Raw genomic sequence first — 23,970 nt, forward strand, 5'->3', positions numbered from 1 at the left:
GCAGCTAGAAGGGCAGGGTAAAGAAGGGAATATGGGGAAGGTAGGTAATTGTTGATGGTCACAGAGTTTGTGGCTGGGTGATACTGTTGTTTGCTTTTCTTTTCTGGTAACATACAAAATACCCAGCACCATGAATGCTCTTCAGTTGAGGTAAAGCTTCTAATTGGGCATTATCTCTATTTCTTCATGTCTTTTGATAAAACTATATGATATCTTCAACAACAGATCCTTTAAATAAGGTTGTGGAGAATAATTAATAGCCTTGTCAGTAGCCTGAAATGTTTGTGGGAATTTATGAAACCCCTTTGACAATTGACTTAACAGGATGCAACCCATTCCTGGCACTGGAGCTCTTACTTGGTAACATAAAATTCTAGTTGAGACATTATCTCTTCTCTGTGGTAACTCCATTTAATTTACTGTACTGTGCATATACATTTTAAGATTCTTTGATAGTAGTAGATTTACATATAACTTTTCAAAATGCTTTTAGTGATAGTTGTCCTTCCCCATATTTCTTTCTCTACCCTGCCCTCCTACCTTCCTCTCCATGTAATGATATCCTATCCTCCCCTTTATCTCTTTATTTCCCCCTACCTCACATTGATGATGTTACCAAGAGCCCAAGACTGACTGTGTCTTAGGAATAGGGGGAAGCTTATTATTATTATTCTGCTAAGAAACATAGCAATAAAAATGACTCCTAATGATGTTACTATACCCATATATCATAGCATCACTTTACCAGACAAGTTTCTTCTTGTAGTAGATGGTAATGAACAAAGAGATCACAATGAGACAATGTTCACAGAATAAGGGTCTTTTTAACCATTAGCCCTAAATGGTATCTCTTTTTCAAAAACCATCCCTCAAAGCTCAGACATGGGGATCTATGCAGAAGAGGAGCTGGAAAGCTTCTAAGAGCCAGAGGTGGTGGACCACTCCAAGAAAACAGCATGTCTCAGCCACACCAGGATCAATAAAAATATCAACTCACAGAGATTCTGACAGAATATACAAGACCTGTGAAAATTAAGTTCAGCTAAAATCCCAACACTGAGAAGAGAGAGTAGACAAGAAGTCCTACCTTTAAACAAGAAACTGTTGCAGTTGATATTTCCTGGGAAAGGAGAAATCAGTTTTCTTCAATGGAGAATCACTAAATTTAACAATCACAATCCAAAGCAGACTCTATGTGCAGGAGTAGTTGGCCAACACAGAACACACTCCATGGCTTTCTGTGGACATTTTTGTTTGTTTGTTTTGGTATATATATATATATATATATATATATATATATATATATTTTATTTTGCTAGTTCTCTTTTCCTTGAATTTTTAAAAAGAATTATGTTGAAATAGAGTGGGGAGGGAGAGAGAGAGATCATAAAATTGGGTGGATAGAGAGGTGTAGAGAATTTGGGAGTTGGTGAGGGAAAATAATATGATCAAAATATATGAAATACATTTTAGAAATAAATAAAAAGAAAAACCATCAAATGTCCTGTGGAGAGGAATTTGACTAGTTATATGAGTAAATACAACTGATTGAGACATTTGGAGTCTCTTGTGTGATGTGCTGTTCCTACTCCATCAGCTCTTCAAGGCACTTCAGTAGAGAGCTGTGTGCTCCTTCAAGGTTACTGAATTTGATTTGCTTTTTTTCTAGCTATGACAAGAGAAATGAGAAGTTTAAAGACCCTGAGTCGAGTCACTGAGCTACAGGTACATGTTTATTCTTACTAATAAGTCACAGTGAAGCTGATCTACCTGATTCTGACTTCCTTTCTCGGCCCCATTTCTGCAGTACCTATTTTTATAACATTATAAAAATACCCCCCCCAAAACAAAATTGAATATATGCATACCATTATTGAAAGAAATACAAGAATGGAATTGAGAGCTTTCTGTGTTCTTTGGTGCTGAGATATGTAATCATGTTGTGACATAACTCTCTGCTCTATTTCTTCTCAAATCCTCTTTTTAAAATAAATATTTTACAGGCAATGGCACTGGTAAAAATCAGGCACCTTACAAAATCATTGTCCTGTATATCTAAGTAGAGAAAATGCCACAGGAGGACAACTCTTTCGTCTGTTTATTTCCATTTGGAAATGATAGGCTTTTCTTTACACAAGAGCTACAATACTGAGAGACAGGGCACCCAGGGTACATGATAATCTGTAGGGATTAAGCAGATGCTTACCTTCCTTGATTAAAATGTGCTTCCACAGAAAGTAAGGATGCACCTGGTGTGGCCTAGATTCCACTTCTAATGTGTATTCCTTACCTTAGTTGAGGTCATTTCTCCATACCAAAAGGTACTGAGGGTCTTATGCTCGGCATGCCTCCTAATTAGACTCCCCTTTCTCTCCTGTCTCTTATGGGTGAAAGCTGCTTCATTTTTGAAGTTCTTCACGATCACTTATAAACACATTAACTATGACTGATACTCTCTGTACTTCACAAACTTCAGCATTGACATGTACACAGTTCCAGCTGCACTCCCCCTGCTGAGGTCGGCTTTCTCCTCATGAGTGAGCAAGCATTGTCTTTCATCTGGTGAATTTGTTGCCCAGGAACTTGCCCAGTACTTACAAAAAGTTGACATAAATTGCCCCCAGTGGTTTCTCTCTTGTCTCATGCTTTTTGCATACATCATTTTGTTAACTTCACTCTACTTCTTGGCCCTTTTTTATCATTCTAGAAAACATCATAAAACTGCTTTTTTTATTATATATATGTACAATATATAACTTGCTATTTTTTTTAACTTCTGAAGCATCAAATCAATCACAAGGTCACTTTGCAAATCGTTTTTCTTTTAAATGAGATGGCAATGTGCCAATGTTTTGGTGCAGTGTCCAATTCTAATGAAAGATTAAACATTTTAGCCAGCAGTTCCAGTGTCCTCTGGCTGTTTGAAAACATTTGGTTGAATGCCATCTGTTCTTGGTGATTTATTTATGTCTTGTTTGTCAATTTGTTCTAAAGTACCCTCTATAATTATTGACCAGTTCCGCTAGCCTGTTCACTATGAAAGAGAGAAATGATTAACCAGGACATATGTGCCCAGCAAAGTGCTTGGCAATGTGGCAAAGACAGAGCATCTGAAAAGCATATTTGTTCTCCAGAAGTTTGTTATTTGGTGGTGTATTAGGTATTTGTCTTGTTGCTGCAAAACAAAAGAAAACAGAACAAAACAACACAACACAGAACAAAAATAAAACCTTGTGCCGGTACTTGGGAACAAAGGGATTATTGTAGTTCCTAGTATGAGAGTGTAGTCTATCATGGCAGGGAGGACATAGCTGTGGGAGACTAATGGAGTTGGTCCCTTTGAATCTCCAGAGAATAAGCAGAGAGCCACAGAGGTTTAGGCTTAGCTCTCAGTTGACTTTGTTGGATTTTTACTCAATCCCAGACCTCAACCTGTAGCAAGGTGGCAACATTTAGAGGACTTCTCACCTCTATTTACCTGATCTGAAAAAAATAAAAAATAAAAAATAAAGGAATCCTTCATGAATATATTTCATCATTTGTCTTCAAGGTGAATCTAGATCCTTTCCAGTTAATAAGAATATGAACTATCAAAATTGGGGTATAACAAAATCAAAGTTCGGGTGTTCATAAACTCAGCCTGAGGGTCTGTAACAATAGCCAGAAAATCCATTGAGCTCTTTTCTTCATTGTTTCATCAGCGATTTGTGCTGCCTTCTTCCCTCCTCTTGCAGCCCATCATGATGCTGAAGACTCTAAATATCTCTGTGTCTTTAATGTACTCAAGAAAATTCTTCTGTCTTATTTACCTTTCCCTTTTTAATTTATTTTTAAAAAGAGGTGGAATTTATTACACACCAAAATGAAGTACTGTCAAGGGGTAACAGTTGGCAGTGAGCCCAAGAGACAATTGCATCACTTACATATGGGCAGGCTTCCTATTACTTTTAAATCTAGTGGAAAACTAACACTTTCCCTGAGGGGTGTTTTCCTGCCCCGGTGGTTGATAGGGCCATTTGGGTTGGGTTAACTATAGGATGACTGGGAGAGGGGAATTGGTATATATTTACTCCTTCTTTCAAAGTTCAAATCCTTGTAATAATTAAAGCAGTGTAGATGCTATGTACTGAGGAAATAATGGTGATGAAAATGTGCATGTAATATTCTGGCTTTAGCATCCTCTTAGGCTTGTTCTGTTCATCAGTATTTCAATAGCAATACCTGAGAACGCCACTAGAGTTGGCTTTTGAGATTTTTAGCTCTCTGCCAGGCACAACTGCCATGACTGATGGTTCTGATTATTCTTGCCATATTTATACTCTGCTTGAAACTACTGCTCCATGTGAGAAGAAATGGGATGAGTTTTAGTCTTCTTAAAGTTATGTCCTTTGAGCCATGAATCATGGATGCTTGCCTGTTCTGTCCCTTGTCAAGATGATGCCTTAGTTTCTGCCTTAAGCATTGTTTGCAGAGCTCAAAGTGGCAGCAGAATAGAATTCACACTACTACTTCCTCATCTCAGCTTCTTCTACTCCTCATAACCATGAATGATCCTTTTCCTCCCTCCTGAATCAAAATTTAAACTTCACATTCACGTGAAAACTTTTGTACTGCGTCGTTTGTCCTTCTTGTGTACTCTTAGTTCAGTATTGAATGAATCCAGAATGTCTGAGTTACTCATCTCTCTCTCTCTCTCTCTCTCTCTCTCTCTCTCTCTCTCTCTCTCTCTCTCTCACACACACACACACACACACACACACACACACATGAAAAAAAAAGACCTTACAAAGTGGCCACAATTATCCTTATCTTCAAGTGGCCTACACATACCCAACTGTCCAGACAACTGAGGTCAAGTGCATGTAACTAGTAAGATTCCATTCTTAGAAATGCTAGCAACCTGCTTCCTGTGTGGGGAATTCCAGCATTTCCATTGCTTTGATTTGCACTGCTTTTGTCATAAAAAAATGAAAGTGGTATTTTGATTACAGAGAAAGCAACAGGATGAACTGGAGACATGATAAAAGCATACGTTAAATGTGTGGTGGTTGATTGGTCCCTCCCTCAGAATAATTTGTTTAAACCCTGAAGCTCTCTCAGCCAAATTTGAAATCAATAAACAATCCGGCCACTGCTCAAATCAGGCATCCTCTGCTTCAAAACTTGTCATGTCTGCTTCTGATTGGCAAGTGAATCACAGCCAAGTGCTTATTAGACTGTTAGGCTCCCTTCCAGTGCAGTCTTCAATTATCTCTGTGATTGTACAGCAAAGAACATTTGCTTGATGAAGTAGAGCTGATTTGCTTATTGTATGTCTCTGCATTCTCATTAATCTCTCCAATTCTGCAATTTGTATTGGTTTTCTAGTTATTAGTGTGAATTCATGACAGCATGTTTTATTATTAGTGCTGTCTCCTTGCCGTACTTAACCCTTTGGAATGTGCAGAAAATGTGACAAATTCCCCTTGTGAAGTCTTTGCAGGTTTAATGTGAATGGCTGCAAACAGGACAGAGGCCTGGTACTCAAACTGGTGGCATTCAATAATCGGTAGGAATTAATGAACGCTATTGTCAAATAGTTGTATCTCTCCTTATTTCCTATGACTTAATGTAGATTTAAAACATATTTTCTTTTCCTTTGATTTTTTTTTTCTTTTGGACAGGGCCTCACACTGTAGACCATGCTTTGGCTAGAAGTGTGTTGTAATTTGTTGCCTTCATCTCCTGACTACTGAGATTTTAGTCATGGGCTCTAAAAGTGCATTTTTTTTATCATTGTACACTAAAGATTAATCATTTTAGACCTTTGAATTTTTAGTTATATATATATATATATAATTTTATTTGATTCAAGCTCAATTTTTCTGCAAAATTTTAATTGGAAATCGTCCTGTGACTCCCTGAAAAGAACTTCCATTGGCTGATCCCTATGAAATTCCCAAATTATAGTTAAAAGCCTACTAACAAATAAATGTCATTTTAAAAAACTCCAAATATCTCAGAGTGGTTTTGATTTGCATTTCCTGGATAATTAGGGATGTTGAGCAATTCCTTAAATGTCTTTCAGCCATTTGAACTTCTTCTATTGAGAATTCTCTGATTTGTTCTATAGCCCATTTCTTTTTTTCCTTTTCTTTCTTTTTTTTTTTTTTGTCAATACAGTGTATACTTTATTCCCACACTGATGTCCTTTATGCAAAATATATTTTTAAAATTATGTTTATTATGTGTTTTAATTTTATACATTAGCCATGGGATCCCCTGTCTTCCCCCCTCCCGCTCCTACTCCCACCTTCCCCCCATCTGCTCCCCTCCATTCCCATGTTCTCCAGGATGAAGGCACCCCGGGGGATTCATTTAAACCTGGTGGATTCAGAACAAGAGGGTCCTGTGCCCTCCTTCAAGGTTGAGCAAAGTGTCCCTGTGTAAGCCCAAGGTTCCAACAGCCAGCTCATGCACTAAGGACAGGTCCTGGTCCCATAGCCTGGGAGCCTCCCAAACAGATCAAGCTATTCAATTGTCTCACTTATCCAGAGGGTCTGATCTAGCTAGGGGCTCCACAGCCTTTGGTTCATAATTCATGTGCTTTCTTTCAATTGGCTATTTGTCCCTGTGATGTTTGCAATCTTGGATTCAACCATTCATGCTATTGCAATCCCTCCTCTTTCTCGACAGTTGGACACCTGGAGCTCCACCTGGGGCCTGGCTGAGGATCTCTGCATCCTCTTCCATCAGTTATTGGACAAGAGTTCCAGCACGACAGTTAGGGTGTTTAGCCATCTGGTCACCAGACTAGGTCAGATCAGGCTTTCTGTCCACCATTGCCAGCAGACTACAGAGGATATATCATTGTGGATTTCAGGGGACCTCTCTAGCACTCTGCCTATTCCTGTTCTCATGTAGTCATCATTTATCACGGTCTGTTATTCCTTGTTCTTCCTTTATGTTCTTGATCAAGATGGGATCTCCTGCTCCCCTAAGCTTTCTTCCCCTCAAATCTTGCACTTCATTACTCCCACTGTCGTCCAGGTTGTTCATGTAGATCTCATCCATTTCTCTGTCATTGAGTGATGCCTGGGTATTTCCTAGGGTCCCGTTTTCTAGGTAGCCTCCCTGGATTTGTGTAGCAGTCTAGTCATCTTTGTTTTACATCTAATATCCTCCTATGAGTAAGTACATACCATGTTTGTCCTTCTGATTCTGGGTTACCTCACTCAGTATGATATTTTCTAGATCCATCCATTTGCCTGCAAACCTCATGATGTCATTGTTTTTCTCTGCTGAGTAGTACTTCATTGTGTATATGTACTATATTTTCTTTATCCATTCTTCAGTTGAAGGGCATCTAGATCGTTTCCAGGTTCTGGATATTACAAACAATGCTGATATGAACAGAGCTGAGCAAATGCCCTTGTGGTATGATTGAGCATTCCTTGGGTATATGCCCAAGAATGCTACAGCTGGGTCTTGGGGGAGATGGATTCCCAATTTTCTAAGAAAGCACCATATTGATTTCCAAAGTGGCTGTACAAGCTTGCATTCCCACCAGCAGTGGAGGAGAGTTCCCCTTGCTCCAAATCCTATCCAGCATAAGCTGTCTTATGTGTTTTTGAACTTAGCCATTCTGACAGGTGTAAGGTGGTATCTCACAGTCATTTTGATTTGCATTTCCCAGATAATTAGGGATGTTGAGCATTTCTTTAAATGTCTTTCAACCATTTGAACTTCCTCTGTGGAGAAATCTCTGTTTAGTTCTATAGCCCATTTCTTAATTGGACTGTTGGGCATTTTGATGTCTAATTTCTTGAGTTCTTTATATATTCTGGATATCAGCCCTTCGTTAGATGTGGGGTTGGTGAAGACCTTTTCCCATTCTGTAGGCTGTTGCTTTGTCTTGTTGACTGTGTTCTTTGCTCTACAAAAGCTTCTCAGTTTCAACAGGTCCCATTGATTGATTGTTTCTCTCAGTGTCTGTGAACTGGTGTTATATTTAGAAAGTGATCTCCAGTGCCAATGCATTCAAGACTACTTCCTACTTTCTCTTCTATCAGGTTCAGAGTAGCTGGATTTATGTTGAGGTCTTTTATCCACTTGGACTTAAGTTTTGTGCATGGTGACAGACATGGATCTATTTGCAGCCTTCTGCACATTGACATCCAGTTATGCCAGCACCATTTGTTGAAGATGCTTTCTCTCTTCCATTGTACAGTTTTGGCTTCTTTGTCAAAAATTATATGTTCATAGGAGTGCAGCTTAATGTCAGGATCTTCAATTTGATTCCATTGGTCCACATGTCGGTTTTATGACAGTACCAAGCTGTTTTTATTATGGTACCTCTATAGTAGAGCTTGAGGTCGGGGATTGTGATGCCTGCAGAAGTTGTTTTATTGTACAGGATTCTTTTGGCTATCCTGGTTTTTTTGTTTTTCCATATGAAGTTGTGTATTATTCTTTCCAGATCTGTGAAGAATTGTGTTGGTAATTTGATGGGGATTGCATTGAATCTGTAGATTACTTTTGGTAAGATTGCCATTTTTACTATGTTAATCCTGCCAATCCATGAGCATGGGAGATCATTTCATTTTCTGACAACTTTTTCAATTTCTTTTCTCAGGGACTTAAAAATGACTCTGAGATACCACCTTACACCTGTCAGAATGGCTAAGATCAAAAACACAGAAGACAGTTTATGTTGGAGAGGATGTGGAGCAAGGGGAACTCTCCTCCACTGCTGGTGGGAATGCAAGCTTGTACAGCCACTTTGGAAATCAATATGGTGCTTCCTTAGAAAATTGGGAATCCATCTCCCCTAAGACCTAACTATAGCACTCTTGGGCATATACCCAAGGAATGCTCAATAATACCTCAAGGGCATTTGCTCAGCTATGTTCATATCAGCATTGTTTCTAAAAGCCAGAACCTAGAAACAACCTAGATGCCCTTCAACTGAAGAATGGATAAAGAAAATATGGCACATATACACAATGAAGTACTACTCAGCAGAGAAAAACAATGACATCATGAGGTTTGCAGGCAAATGGATGGATCTAGAAAAGATCATCCTGAGTGAGGTAACCAAGACTCAGAAAGACAAACATGGTATGTACTCACTTATAGTAGGATACTAGATGTAAAACAAAAATGACTAGACTACTACACAACTCCAGGGAGGCTACACAGAAAAAGGGACCATAGGAAAGACACAGTGATCGTCCAATCACAGAGAAATAGATGAGATCTACATAAACAACCTGGATGACAGTGGGAGTAATGAAGGGCAAGTTTCGATGGAAAGAGAGCTTCCGGCAGCAGGAGATCCCAGCTGGATCAAGAACAGAAAGGGAGAACAAGGAATAACAGACCATGATAAATGAAGACAACATGAGAACAGGAAGAAGTAAAGTGCTAGAGAGGTCCCCAGAATTCCACAACGATACATCCACTGTAGACTACTGGCAATGGTTGAGAGAAAGCCTGATCTGACCTAGTCTGGTGATCAGATGGCCAAACGCCCTATCAGACATGCTCGAACTCTCATCCAGTGACTGATGGAAGTAGATACAGAGATCCTCAGCCAGGCCCCAGGTGGAGCTCCAGGACTCCATTTGTTGACAAAGAGGAGGGATTGTAAGAGTGTGAATTGTTGAGACCAAGATTGGAAAAGCACAGGGACAAATAGCCAAACTAATGGAAACACATGAATTATAAACCAAAAGCTGTGGAGCCCCCAACTGGATCAGGCCCTCTGGATAAGTGAGACAATTGAATAGCTTGAATTGTTGGGGAGGCACCCAGGTAGTGGGACCTGGACCTGTCCTTAATGCATGAGCTGGCTTTTTGGAACCTTGGGCTTACACAGGGACACTTTGCTCAGTCTGGAGAGACGGGACTGGAGCTGCCTGTACTGAATCCACCAGGTTGAATTGAATCCCCAGGGGAGTCTTGGCCCTGGAGGAGATAGGAATGGAGGGTAGGGGCTGGGGATTATGGTTCATGGGGATTATGGTGGGAGTTGGGGCGGGAGAGGGGAGGACAAGGGAACCCGTGGCTGATATGTAACATTAAAACACAAATATAATAATTAAAAAACTCCAAATAATCAAGAGATGACATTTTTGGATTTGAGGACAAACCTGCTTTTTCAACCATTGGATCTCCCTAAGCATTTCACACAATATAGATCCAGTAAGGGACCCCAACCCCTAAGTACAAAATTAAGAGTAAAAAGAAATACTAAGAAGATGGAAAGTGCAAAGGCTTTCTAATCAGCTGCTTCTCTCAGATATCTACTGTCTATGTAGGTCAATATGGTTCCTGCTTCAAGTTTTAAGGTATTTAAGTTTTGAGTATGACCCTCAGGTTCACAGAACATGCCATATTCAAATGCTGATATCCTGGTAAGACATATTGGGTATGCAATTCAAAGTTTCCATTAGAGACTGGGATTTTAGAAAGTACCTAATGGAAAAATAAAGTGCTTCCCAGAAGAATGTGGTTATGACAAACCTACCCTTTCTTTACATACATGGAAAATGTCTGTTTAATCTTTGCAATCAGGAACCTCAAACATTCTAGGTCATGTGAGGAAGGGAAATGTGTGTTCCTTTCTGTGCCTTATATCTATAGGATTTGGTTAACTTTACAATCTTGTGTCTTCAATTGGTGTTGACTATTTTAGACCCTCTCAGATGCCAACAGGAAACAACCACCTTCCTGTTCCTGATTGACACATATAATTCATATTATGTTATGTTGCCTGGGAAGGCAATGGTGTTTTATGGCTGCAATTATTTCTCAGTAAATTATTCACTACTCATAGTGTGAACTCTGAGTAAAATTTACATTTTCTTCCTATAGTTTATATTACTATCAATTCAATATTATAAGTTTCTGTCAGATACAAAGTAATCATGCCTCATTTCCAATAAACAACTCTTAAGTGAGTGAGCAATACTGCACTATTCCTATTACTGGATGTGGAGGCCCACAAAGGTTTCCCATTGAGATCTGAGCTTGCTTTACCCAGCAGGGCTGCATTAGAGAATTGCTTGACCATGTGTGTGGTTAGCAGGTGATTAGAAAGGGTCTGCATTTGGCTGTGCTGGGGGGAAGTCTTTTGTTCTGCACCTTGGCATTCCTATAATTTGTCCTTTAGAAGAGATAGAAGGGATGATGATCCAGGCCCTCCTGAGGCTATCCTGTGTTTCTATCTATTTCTCTCCTCTCTATCCTTCTATCTAAATATTTCTCCCTCCTCCATCTTCAAGAGTACTCTGAGGAAAAAGTAGGAGTGGGCTTCCCCCAGAGAAATGAATAGGCCCCCTACAATTGCTAATATTTTAAGCTCCTGTTAGTTGTATAAGTATTACTTGTTAAATATAAATAGTTAACTCTGACTCATTAAGAGAAAAGTAATAACTAAATTTTACTTTACACATGACAGAACTCTTGTAAATTTTGTAACACCCATGAAATTAGATAGATGTTTATGTTTACTTCCATTTGTGTGTTTTCTCCACTTGCTTGTTCTTTCCTACGTGTTCTGGCCTTATAAATTCAATGCCTCCGAAAGGTTTTGCGTCCTCTTTCTATAATAACCACAAAGCCATCTTCTCAAATATTTTTCAAAGTCCACTCCAAAGCACCCACAACTTAATTTGTATTTAAAATTATCTTCAAAGAATTTTATGTTTTAAATTCCAAACTTTATTCATATATTTGGTCCAAAGACTCAGTAAGTGATTCTGTGATGTGAGCCATCCAGTGTAAATGCACAGATTGATTTTATTTGTGTGTGCACTTTTTCTTTATTAGTTTTGATTAGTTCACAGTTTGCATCCTTCACTATACCACTGTCTTTGTCCTGACTCTAGAGAATTCTAAATGTTCACTGTTCATTATTCTCCTTCTTACATTAAGACAATTTATACCAACAGGTCTCCCTTTGGTAAATTTTTATTTTTGCTTAAATTTGACAAAAGAAGCAATGATCTTTCTCTATGTTTGTGTATATATGTGTGTGAATGTGTGTGCATGTATGTATGTGTGCTTATGTGTGTGTATGTATAAATGTGTACCTGTCTATATGCCTGTGTAGAGGAGTTTATTTACACATGTTTGTTTTGATTACCAATATATCTTCTTTCATAAATGTTGTTGTCTTTTGCCGTCATCGGAAGTTTCTCAAGCGCCCCCCCCCACCACCACCCTGGTCCAGACAAATCTCCCTCACCCATGGTTCCCCAGCTGCTCAGACCCAAGTAAACATACAGAGGCTTATATTATTTACAAACTATATGGCCTATGGCTAAGAATTCTTGCCAGGTAGCTCTTTCATCATATATTAACAGTTTTCTGTTAATCTATGTATTGGCATGGGGCGGTGGCATTATTGATCTGCTGGCATGTTGCTCCTTGGGCAGCGAGCGGGCTGGTGTCTCGCTGCCTCTGCCTTTCTCCTTGCATGTCCCTTGGATTTCCTGTCTGGCTATAATCTGACTCTCCATAGGCCAGAGTAGCTTCTTCATTAACCAATAATAGAAACACATATTCACCACATACAGAAAGACATTCCACAGCATTTTGTTAATGTGCTCATTGAAGATTTTTTAAAAGATAATAATCTTGTGATATTAAGACCTCAATGAATATTCCCTTTTTGTATTTATTTTTCTTTTAATTTTGCTGACCATACAGTTTCACAGAAATATTTTAATTGGTGAAATTTATTATATTTTATAATACTAAATTAAGAGCTTTCTTAGCAAAGTAGAATTAGTATTTATACTTCTGATTAGGTTTTCTCACTTTTTTCTTCTTATCTCCTTAAAAATATGTAGTTTACTTTTTTCTCAAAATATTACTTCTTGTATACCTGCTTGTAGCATAGTACCTATAGTCAATATTATGTCATTATGAACTTTAAAATTCAAGAGGGTATATTCTCATGAGTTTTAGTGTACTTACATTAATCAGTAGAGAAGATGATTCCTAAATTATCAGACTGTGGAATGACAGTCCAGTCTCTGATTCTCAAGTGGTGTCCTGGTACATATTCTACAAACAAATGAGCACCGTGCCCTCTCATTGTATAAGAAAGAGAGACAGAATGGGGTTTAGTTAGCTCCCTCTATCCCTTTTTATGAGGTTATTAACCTTATTCACAAGTGAGTACTTTTCTAGTCTTCATCACCTCCTAAAAGCTTTCTACTTAAAACTATCGCATTAAACATTATAGTTTTAGGATGAAATTTGACAGTTTATCAAACATTTAAACCACTAAATCAAGTTTGGTTATAAAACACACACACATACACACATGAACACCCACTAAACCCAAAAAACAAAAACCTTAAAGAAACCCATACAATCAAACTGTTACAGTTTGATTATGCCAGGTTCTCCACAGGCTCATGTATTGAATGTTTGGCCCTCAGATAGGGACAATATTTTTGAAGGTTCTGGGGTTAGGGCCATAGCAGAGGTTTCTTTCCCAACATGAGGCATTATGATATTCCCCTATCACTATGACATTCCCCTAACTTGTTCTGCTTTACCACAGGCCCAAAATTAGATCATGGGACTCAAACCTCAGAAACCTTGAACCAACATTTATCTTTCTTCCTTCCAGAGTTCTTCTCAGAGACGTTTGTCCCAAATGCTACCTAGCACAGACTCCAACAAAGCACAGTAGAAAATAGAACAAAATGGAAGAGACACAAAGAGATTTGAAGATTTGTTAATTTGATTTTATCTTGATGGTGGCACTGGGATCCTGGGTGTTTACACAATTCAAATGCATCAAGTTTTACATACTAAATATATGCAGTTCCTCAAATAAAAATTCACCTTAATACAGCAGTTAAAAGCAAACCAATTGATCTACTGTGTCTCCACTCTCTTTTACCATTGACCTTGTGCTTTGTATACAATTACATTAGCCTTTGAGAAAGCTTGATTGATTTTCCTTTTTTGCTTGTAATACTCATTTGTCTTTTCCTTTTTTATGCCACTAGCAACTTTAATACTTTGTTTCCAGCACAAATAAGAGTTGTCACACAGCAGTAGACAGAATGATAAGCCACAAAAATAATGCTTATGCCTTCATATTGGGTCTTGGGAACATTGGAATGTTACAATGTATTACCAACTATCATGGACAAAGCTGGTATTGGACCATCTGTTGCTCTCAGAATTGTGACATGGAAAACGAAAGAAGAATTTTCAGTCAGAGAGAGTAGACAACACTGTCAAAGGAGAGCCAATGTGAGAGGAGAGCTTGGGCTGCTCACGTTGATGAAGCAAAAAAGGCTGGGCAAGAATAGAGTGGGCTCTAAAAGTTAGGAGCCTCTCTTATGTGTTAATCAGCAAGGGAATGAAGACCTTGGGCTGACAACCATGATAACTGTACTAGTGAAATGGATGAGTGAGCAAAGAAATAAATTCATCCCAGGATCCACAGTGGAAAGGAGTTCTGCCAAGTTTTGCTGGACCCCAGAGACCTATGAGGGCCTTCTTTGGTGTATAGCCATGGTTCTCAATCTTTCTAATGCCGCAACCCTTTAATACAGTTCTTCATGTTGTGGTTACCTGCAGTCATAAAATTATTTTTATGAATCATAATATGGATATTTGATATGTAAGGATATCTGATATGTGACCCCATGAAAGGGCCATTCAACTCCAAAGGATTGTTACCCACAGGTTGAGAGCCACTGGTCTATAGAATCATACATTCATATATTTGTGGTGTTTAAGGTGGAACATATGTGGTAATTTGTTATAGCAGCAGCAGAATACATCAGGCTTATGGACTTTGCATTGAATGTATTTGCACTAATTTCTGTGTGAGTTTCCTAATAGTTCACTAAGTATAGACCTTATTCACCAGGAAACTATTGTAAGCCACAAATTATTTATAATTCTAGCAATAGTAATAATAACTCCAATAATTATAATTATTGTTGATAATATTTATTAAATATTTTCTACATACAAAATTATTTTCATAGCACATAAAATTATTTCAATAATTTGCATAAATTAGTGCAAATGGTATTAATATAATCTCTTTTATTGGTATACACAAAGAGCACTTATACAGGAGTCAAAAGAACTGGAGAAACAAAAAGAGTAGGTAACCTTCATAAGCACACACAAAAAGCCTTAGAAATAACATAGCTCACATAGGCAATGGGGTAGAGTGAGAATGTTTACTCATTTTGCTAACGTTACTTTACCATTACTGTTGCTGTAAATGTTATTATATTCATCATGATGCTGTGTCTCCTTGGTTATGGTTGATGTTTGCTGCCACTACCATATTTTATTGTGTTCTTAATATCAGTACACAGCGTAGAGATAACAGAAAGGATAGTAGTGGGAAAACATATGTGGAAAATTGACTTGGATAAAGATTCCTCCAGACTCTATTCCAGTTTATCTAGTGGTCAGTTAAGCTAATAGAGCACTTAGACCAGGTCTGCAAGTTAGCAATTAACAGCAGAAGCAGGAGACCTTCGTATATGTAAGGACAATTACTATTTGCTAGGTGAATTTGAGCAGCTTACTTCCTGTACATGCTCTGGCTGCATAGTTAATCTTCCTAAATAATAAATACTAGCTGACTTTTTTTTAAAGTCATGAATTAGATCAGATAAAAATGTTCAAAGAATGAAAATATGAAATAGATTATTCCAATCTGAAGCTTTAACTCATCCCAGCTTCTCAAAGGATTTATTTCAGTAAAGGATAGAAAAATAAAGTGTCTGGATTTTCCCCTTGTATCCAGAGGGTCTGTATGTTTTGTTCATCCAAGTAGCTGCTTTCATAACACATTTTCTCTGGTTTTCACAGTATTTAGCCATGGGACTTGTGGCTGATAAAGCAGAAGTATGTGAGAAGTGAGACACTGAGAAGCAGTGACCAGCTGTTCATTATTATGATAGCACTGAAATGAATAAATCCGTCTTCCTGTGGGAGACAAAATGATCCATGCTCCAGAGATGGGCCATGTGGAGCAGAGACACTCAGAGTTCTCCACTCAGTGTGGGATGACAAGGACAGGTCTGAAACCCACAAATGAGTTCCCAGATAAGAATTCTACCCCCCACTAAGTAAATGCTGTACCCTGTTGGCCTTCAGCTTCCCACAGACAGCTCTTGTTTTCCCTTTCTCCAAGGGCAGCAATCACACTTTCTCTCTGCAGTCTGAACAAGAAGAATAATTGGGAGCCCTTGGGAGTTGTAAGATAGGTTGAGGAGCAGGGCCAGGGAGAGTGGAGAATATTGAAATCCAATTGGCAGCTGGTGAGCCTGGGCCAGAGGAAGGGACTTTAGTCACCCCTACCCCTTTCTCATTCTAGTTATTGCCTAGCTTTTCAATTTCCAGATCAGATTTTGGGATACTTAGCTCAACTCTAGCACATATTTTTGATACACATTTACTTTTAGTCCTGGGAGTCATAGCAACTCCATGAAACCTCTAAAGTAGGGATTTCAACATCTTCCCAATCAGTCTCCTGACTTAACATACCAACTCTTGCCACTCAGAAACCACTGGTATGTTTCCTTATTTTAAAATATATATGTGTGTGTATTTGTATATATATATACACACACACACACACATACATACATACATATGGGGGTATGCGGGGTATACGCTGTGTGGGTGTGTGCACATGTATGCAGGAACCTATGAATGCCAGAAGTATCAGATTCTCCTTTAGGTGGACTATAGGAGGCTGTAAGCTTCCTACATGAATGCTAGGACCCAAACTCACGTCCTCTGGAAGCAGAATGCACTTTCAGCCAGTTGGCTATTTCTTTCCAGCTCTTACCAGGATGTTTCACAAGATCAGATCTACTTGTGTTTTTTGTTTTTTTTTCTCAGTCTTGCCTAAACCAAATAAGAGCTAGGAACACTGGCCAGTTAGTAAGTGTTTGCCACATAAGCATGCAGGCCTGAGCTCAAACACCCATAGCCCATATCATCAAACCAGTGGTAGCACTGTTCCTATCTTGAGAGGAGAAACAGAGGCAGCAGAATTACCAGAGGTTCGAGGGCCACCTAGGTCAGGATATGCAACAATAAACAAGAGACCCTGGGTCAAACAAGATGAAAGACCAAGATGGACACCCAAGATTGTCCCTGACCTAGAGATGTACACTGAGGTACAGGTATGCCTACATTCTTCCATATAAACAATAATACACATACATACATACAGAGACACATACACACATATGCACAGGCATACACACACAGACACGTATACACACACACACACACACACACACACACACACACACACACACACACACACAGGACTCTTGTGCCTAAAGATATAGTGCAGTAGGTAGCATGCTTGCCTGGCAAGCATGAAGTCACAGAGCTGACCTTCAGCACCTCAGAAAACAGGCAGGATGGTACATACTTTTACTCTCAGCATTAGGAACCTAGAGACAGGAGAATCAGAAGTTGAAGGTCATCCTTAGCTACAAAGAATTGTAGAGACCACCCTGAGGTTTGAGAGACTATCTCTACAACAGCACAGCCTACTTATAAATCCTTGGAGTGTAAACACCTAGAGTCCCTCTTTTATCAATACCCCAAGAACGATCAGACTCATATTCTGTTGCAAATATTCTTCCTCAGCTTTTTCTCTGCACCTTATTCAGTCACCATAAAACAAGTTCCTCATTTTCATTCTTCCCTGCTTCTACTTTCTAGCATTGGGCCTTCCCCACTTGAAACATGCTCACAGTTAAATGTGCACCTTTACCTGATAATTGTGTCTTGACCAGACACACAGCAGGTTAGAAGCTTCTTAACTCCAGGATGGTCTGGAGTACTGTAAGACTGTGCACCCTTCATGCCTGAATCCCCCTGCACTACCACTTAACCACAGTAAACAGCACTTGCCTGTTTCCTGTTTCTCTGGGATAGGTAGCTCCCTGGAATATGGTTCTCTCTCAGCACTTTACATGGTCTAAGGGGCCCTATGTTTGTCACCTCTTTCTGTTCAAATGGCACATTTACATTGTCCAGTACGTGTGAAGCAATTTCATTTGATTAGCAAAATTAAGTCCAGAAGGTAAAAAGCCCAAAGTTATGCTTTATTAAGCTTGAAGTTACCTTGATGCTAGATATCAACTAGTAGAAGTGGCAAATTGTCCTTTCCTGCAGCAAGGATTTTAATGAGTTTCCATATGTTGACACAAGCAGGGACCTCAAAACTTCCTAATCTGGTAAGAAATGTTTTCGTCATGTCACTTCATTATTTTTATATACTAAAAGTGAAATGCCCTTGACTTAAAAAGCAGAATAATGTTTTAACCTACATTCCATGAATACATGCAGGCAACTGTCTTTAATGTGATCCTTACACCATCTGTTAGTCTTCCTTCACATATCACTTTGAGGTAGATAGCACAGTTTTCATCATCCATATTTCATTTCACATCAGTGGGCTTAGCGTGTCTACATCTTAGTCTGTGTCACAAGCCAGCACTATGAGTACAGGCACTCAGTACATAGGGTGTTGTTTTTTGTGATATTTACTCTCAATTCTGGAGTGGTTGTAGAAATCCTGTGCTTAAAGACTTGAATTGTAAACCTCACAAGAGCCAGACCCATATTTGTCTCTTTTACTAATGGGTTTCCCAGTAGACTTGACAGTGCAGGTATTTAACAATTCTTTGTCAAATGAATGAATGAACCTGTAGTTGGGATTCTTTTCATTGGCTTTAAAGCCTTTCATGTTTTGAATGGAATGGTGTGGTGAGATCATTCAAGGAATAGATGGGGAAGTTGGGGTGGAAAGAGACTCAAAGTTGAATCCTGCCTCTGCTGTTTATTAGTGGGGTGCTTTGGAGGCCTCTAAGGTGCATCATCTCAATTTCCTATCAGTTGGTTTAAACATAAAGGAAAGATTGCTTTTTTGGGTTTTGTTGTTGGAAGTAAATGAACTAACGTACAGAAGTTCTTAACACAAATCCAGCATTTGATCTTAGGTAAATATTAGTAGTTATCCTCCTGCTGTGAGGGAAAAGTTTTAATTCATATCCATTTAGGTCAGTGAGAGATTCAATCATTTCTGATTTTTCTCTGAAATCATCATTCCATATTTATAATTCAGACTGTTTGATTTATATGCACCCTGTTAGCTGATTCTAAGTGGTTTCCAGCTTTTGCATACCCCCGGAGTTTATCTCATTATACTATGTAGGCTGAAAATAAATTCTAAAAATTGTCCCAGTATATAACTCAAAAGTGTTTTAGGCTAGTGGATTTAGTTGTGAGTTTTAGTTAGGAAAGATGACAGAAATGAAATGTTTAGTAAATCCATACCTGATTGGAGAGAGGATATTAGAAGTTAAGCTCCTGATTTTCATATATCTGGGCATTAAGTACCTTTTGTGTTTTGCTGGGTATGCTAATCCACATAGAAAGCATCACAGAATTTGAAGTTTATAAAGCCTTCTCTAAATAATTCTTTTAACCATATGAGGGCTGAAATATGTAATTTAGTATGAATTCTAGCTATGTAAGGGTAAATAAACTATTACTTTTGTTTTTAAATAAACATTATTGTAGGCATGAATAGTATTTAGAGGGTTAAGAAAAGATAATACCCTTTTATTTACATTATTGAATGTGTTACTATATTAATTTAGTTAATTTTGTTTCCTTACTGCAAACATCTTTATATAATCTTTTTAAGTTTGTAAAAGGCATTCTTGAACATTCCTATGATATAAGCTGCTACTTATTAGGGTCTGAGGAATCCTTGCCTTTGAGAGAATGCATCTGGGTTTCTGGAGCAATGCGAAAGCTATATCAGTCATTTCAGTAGAGAGTTTGGGCTCATCCAGCTGACTGATTGATATAGATATGACAGGATGAAGGGATAGATTATTGAATCTACTTTTAAAGAGCAACATCTTGCTTAAAATGTTTTACAATGCTATGGTTTTAGTTTATTGACACAAATTTAAAGTTAATTTTGTTATACTGTATGTGTATTTATATGCTTGTTTAAGGTATATTTGTGCAACTCATTTGAAATTGTAATATATAATTAAGAAATACAGAGTAATAGTCATCCAAGATAATCAAACTTATAGTCATGTTAGTTAAGTTTTCTAGGTATACACAGATATATTTTCATTACATAGGTAATCTTCAAACACCTCAAAGACCTACAGAATATAGCATTTAAAATGTTTTAAAAACTTAGACTTTCTGGACAATGAGACATGTCTGCAACTGACAGCACCAATTATTTCAAAGAGGAAGATGAACATCAAAGACACTCCATATGGAGTTTATCTTCTTCTTGGCAAAAATAGCCATTTGGGCAAGAAAATATTCTTGCCTAATCTGCTGATAATATGTTATATAAACTCGACATGCAGGACACATAGGAAAGTGACCACTGAACTTTGCCAGGTGAAATGGTTCTTCAGGTTCCTGCTCACAGAAGAGACTACCAAATATTCTACAGGACACAGGAAGAAGCAACTAAAATACTCTATGCCTATTGACTGAAAATGGATGCCCCAACATTGCAGAGGAACTTTGGATGACTTTACAGATAGGCAACTGTCTCTGTCATTTCCAGAAGCTTTGGAAGTTGCTTACAATGCACTTCCTGTTTACTTAGGTAATATTATATCCTTCTGGGGTCTTTGATGTGGTTGAAAACTAAATAGTTACAATTATAATTTTCCTTGGTTATGATAAAAGATAAATTAGATATGAAACTTTAGACTCACAAATAAAGAATAGATGATAGAATATTTTCTTTAATTTTGCAAAACACAAATAGACTAGATATTGTAACTGTAATTCTTACTTGATAACTGTTCTATTATATGTAATTTTCTATGTTAAAATTAAAATCTTCCTTTTTGATTAGAAAGAAAAGGGGAAGTGCTGTGGGATATCTTTCTGTATGCTGTGAATATGTTTTGCTGTGATTGATTGATAAATAAAGTTGTTTGGCCTATGGCAAGGCAGCTTAGAGGCAGGCGGAAATCTAGGAGTGAGACAGGAAGAAGAAAGGCAGAACTAAGGAAATGCCAACCTGCCTTTCAGGGAGCAGCATGTATTGGCACACAGGTAAAGCCACAAAACACGTGGCGACATACAGATTAATAGAAATACTCTGAATTTAGTTATAAGAGCTAGCTAGAAAGAAATTTGAGACATAGGCCATGACCATGCAATTCATAGTTGATATAAACCTTTGTATGTTTACTTGGGTCTAAGTGGCTATAGGACTGTGTGGGACATGGGAAAATTTCCAGCTACAACTGACTGTGGAGTAGTGGTGCTGATTTATTACATAAGTTGCTTCTTCAAATTATATTAATTTCATTTTCCTATTAATCAGTACCGTACATCTATCTAACCAATTACTTATGTAGGTAAAACTACATGCACACACACACACACACACACACACACACACACACACAAACACACACTCAAATGGGCATGCACCCATAGGCATACATGGAGCAAGAGCACCATAAACATGAATCTTCAGCATTTCTGTTAATTGTTCTTCTACCCCTCTGCATGCTGCTGATAGTTTTATATCTGGTAATAATACCGCTTTGCATTTATGTACAGCTTTGCTAAGTTCTCTCCCATACTATTTTTTGCCCTCATTGCTTAGTGAAAGATAGATGGATAGGGATTAACATTAATTGTTGTTGGGAAGATGAAAAGCAAGTATTAAACTGTATCTTCACAGTCATAAGAAGCAATATGGCTTCTTTATTCTTTAAGCTGAAGCTAATTCTTTGCAAACACACACAAATATACACAATGCATTCATACATGCATATATATAGTACTGAGATGATTAGAAGAAAAATAATTATTCCAAGGGCACAATGAAAGGTAAATGCAACATCAAAACAGGATTGTCCACCATCAAATTTTTCCATTGCTAAGCCATGCTGTTTGCTTCTCACAAAGGTCATTTCAGGAAAAATAGACAGGTTGATGTGCTGCAAAGTTTCCAATTAAAATGAAACTCTCTTTATTGCATCTCAAGGAAAAATACATTATTTCATCTTAGATTGCTTTGTCTGCAGTAGTAAAGTGCCAGTGAGAAATATCAGCCCTCCTTTTTCTCCACTGAAATGTTAATGTCTGGGGCAGAGTTGAGAAGGAGCCACCCAGAGGCAGCTTTCCAGTCTTTTATCCCTCATATTTGCAGAGCTGTCTAAGGCTCACAGAGTGCTTTCCGAGGTATTACCTAATGACATTCTTGAACCAATCCCAGGACTAGATATTATTACCTTATTCAACCAGAGGACAGTAAAGATGGAGAAGGAGAGGGACTTGCCTGAGGTCACAGAGCCACTGTGTGAGAAGCAAAGCAGGACACAGCCCTCCCCATGTGTTTGTGGAATTTGTTTCCCTATATATTGTTTTAGCTGTTTGGAATAGATGTAGCATAGCTCTCTTTAACCTACCTCTTAGTCTCCTCCAAAACTGAGTATTTCTCTCCCATTCCTTCAGCTTCTACCCACCTGGATTTTTAAGTTATTTGTTGTTGTTTTAACCCAACTGAGTACAGAATGTCATGGGAATGAGGCATTCCATCAGGAGCATTAGCATACTACCATGAAGATTTTGTGCCTAATTCTCTGCTTTAGGCACAAAAAGTAAATATCTTTCACTGTCTCCTTTGTTCATGTTCCTTTACTTGTATGCATCCCTCCTTGGGTGTTCTTAAGTTACAACTAGAAACAATGCTCAAATGTATTTGTTTGACCTGACGGCCCACAGTGGGCTGGTGAATCAAGATTTTACTCTCTACTATATCTCTCTGGGGAGTTTTACAAGGATCTTCAGAGAGTGAAAGTCATCTTGAAGAATTCAGGAGATATGTGCAGGATTGTATAAATTGTGAGAGCTAGGAAGTCTGAGACGGAAGTGGCTTGTTGGTGATACAACTATCTCCTGCACACACTATCACCCTGCTCATCTCTTTATCTCTCATCTGTAGTTGTGGTGAGATTTTAATGGTGCTAAAATGTAATTTTATTTGTATGTTAATAAATAAGTTTGCCTGGAGATCAGAGGTCATTAGTGAGCCAGGAATAGAAGTCAGGTGGTGGTAGCCCATGCCCTTAATCTGATCACATGGCAGGCAGAGTCTCTGTGTGGTCAAGGACAAGCCAAGTGTGGTGATCTGAATCTTTAATCCCAGTACCAACCATAGAGACCTGGAGGTCTGTATAGATAGGCAGTGATGAGGAAGTCATGTGGTTGGGTTTAGAGCCAATGAGAAGGCAGGACAGAAAGGCAATAAAAAGACAAGTCACACAGGAAGGAGGTCTCTCTCTCAGGGGAATCAATGGCAGCAAGTGGTAAACTAAAGGTAGTCTTGGCTCTTTGCTAGTGCTCTGATCTCTTGGGTTTCTAACTCTGTATTTGGCTCTGTGTTTTTTATTTAATAAGACTGTTTGGAATTTTGTCTATATGTGGTTTCTTATTTGTCATAGCTACATGAGGTAAGAATTAATTTTGAATTAATTTGTTTTTTAAAATATCACATATATATATATACTTTTTTGACTCTACATCTTCTTTCTCCATTTATATTTTCCAAATTACTTTGAAGACTGCTGAGTTGTCTGCAGTTGTGATATCAATTATACCATTTTACAAGGAGACAGAATGCTTCTGGGGGGCTATGCTGGCCTCAGAATACTTGATATTCTTATACTTTTGGTTGTGAGCCTAGCCTTTATCGGCTGAGCCATCTCTCTAGCCCTTGATATTCTTGAAGTAGTGCAGACTTGTCTTCTGCCTGATCTTCTGCTTTCTGTCCTGAAGAAGTAATGGCAGGCTGGCTTTTGGTGTGGTCGTGTTGCTGGCTGACTGATGAAGTCCACACTTAGTGGACTAGAGTTTTCTTCTCGTTCTTGGTGGAATGCTGCT

This window comes from Onychomys torridus, chromosome 6, assembly GCF_903995425.1.
Source record: "Onychomys torridus chromosome 6, mOncTor1.1, whole genome shotgun sequence".
NCBI classification, from domain to species: Eukaryota; Metazoa; Chordata; class Mammalia; order Rodentia; family Cricetidae; genus Onychomys; species Onychomys torridus.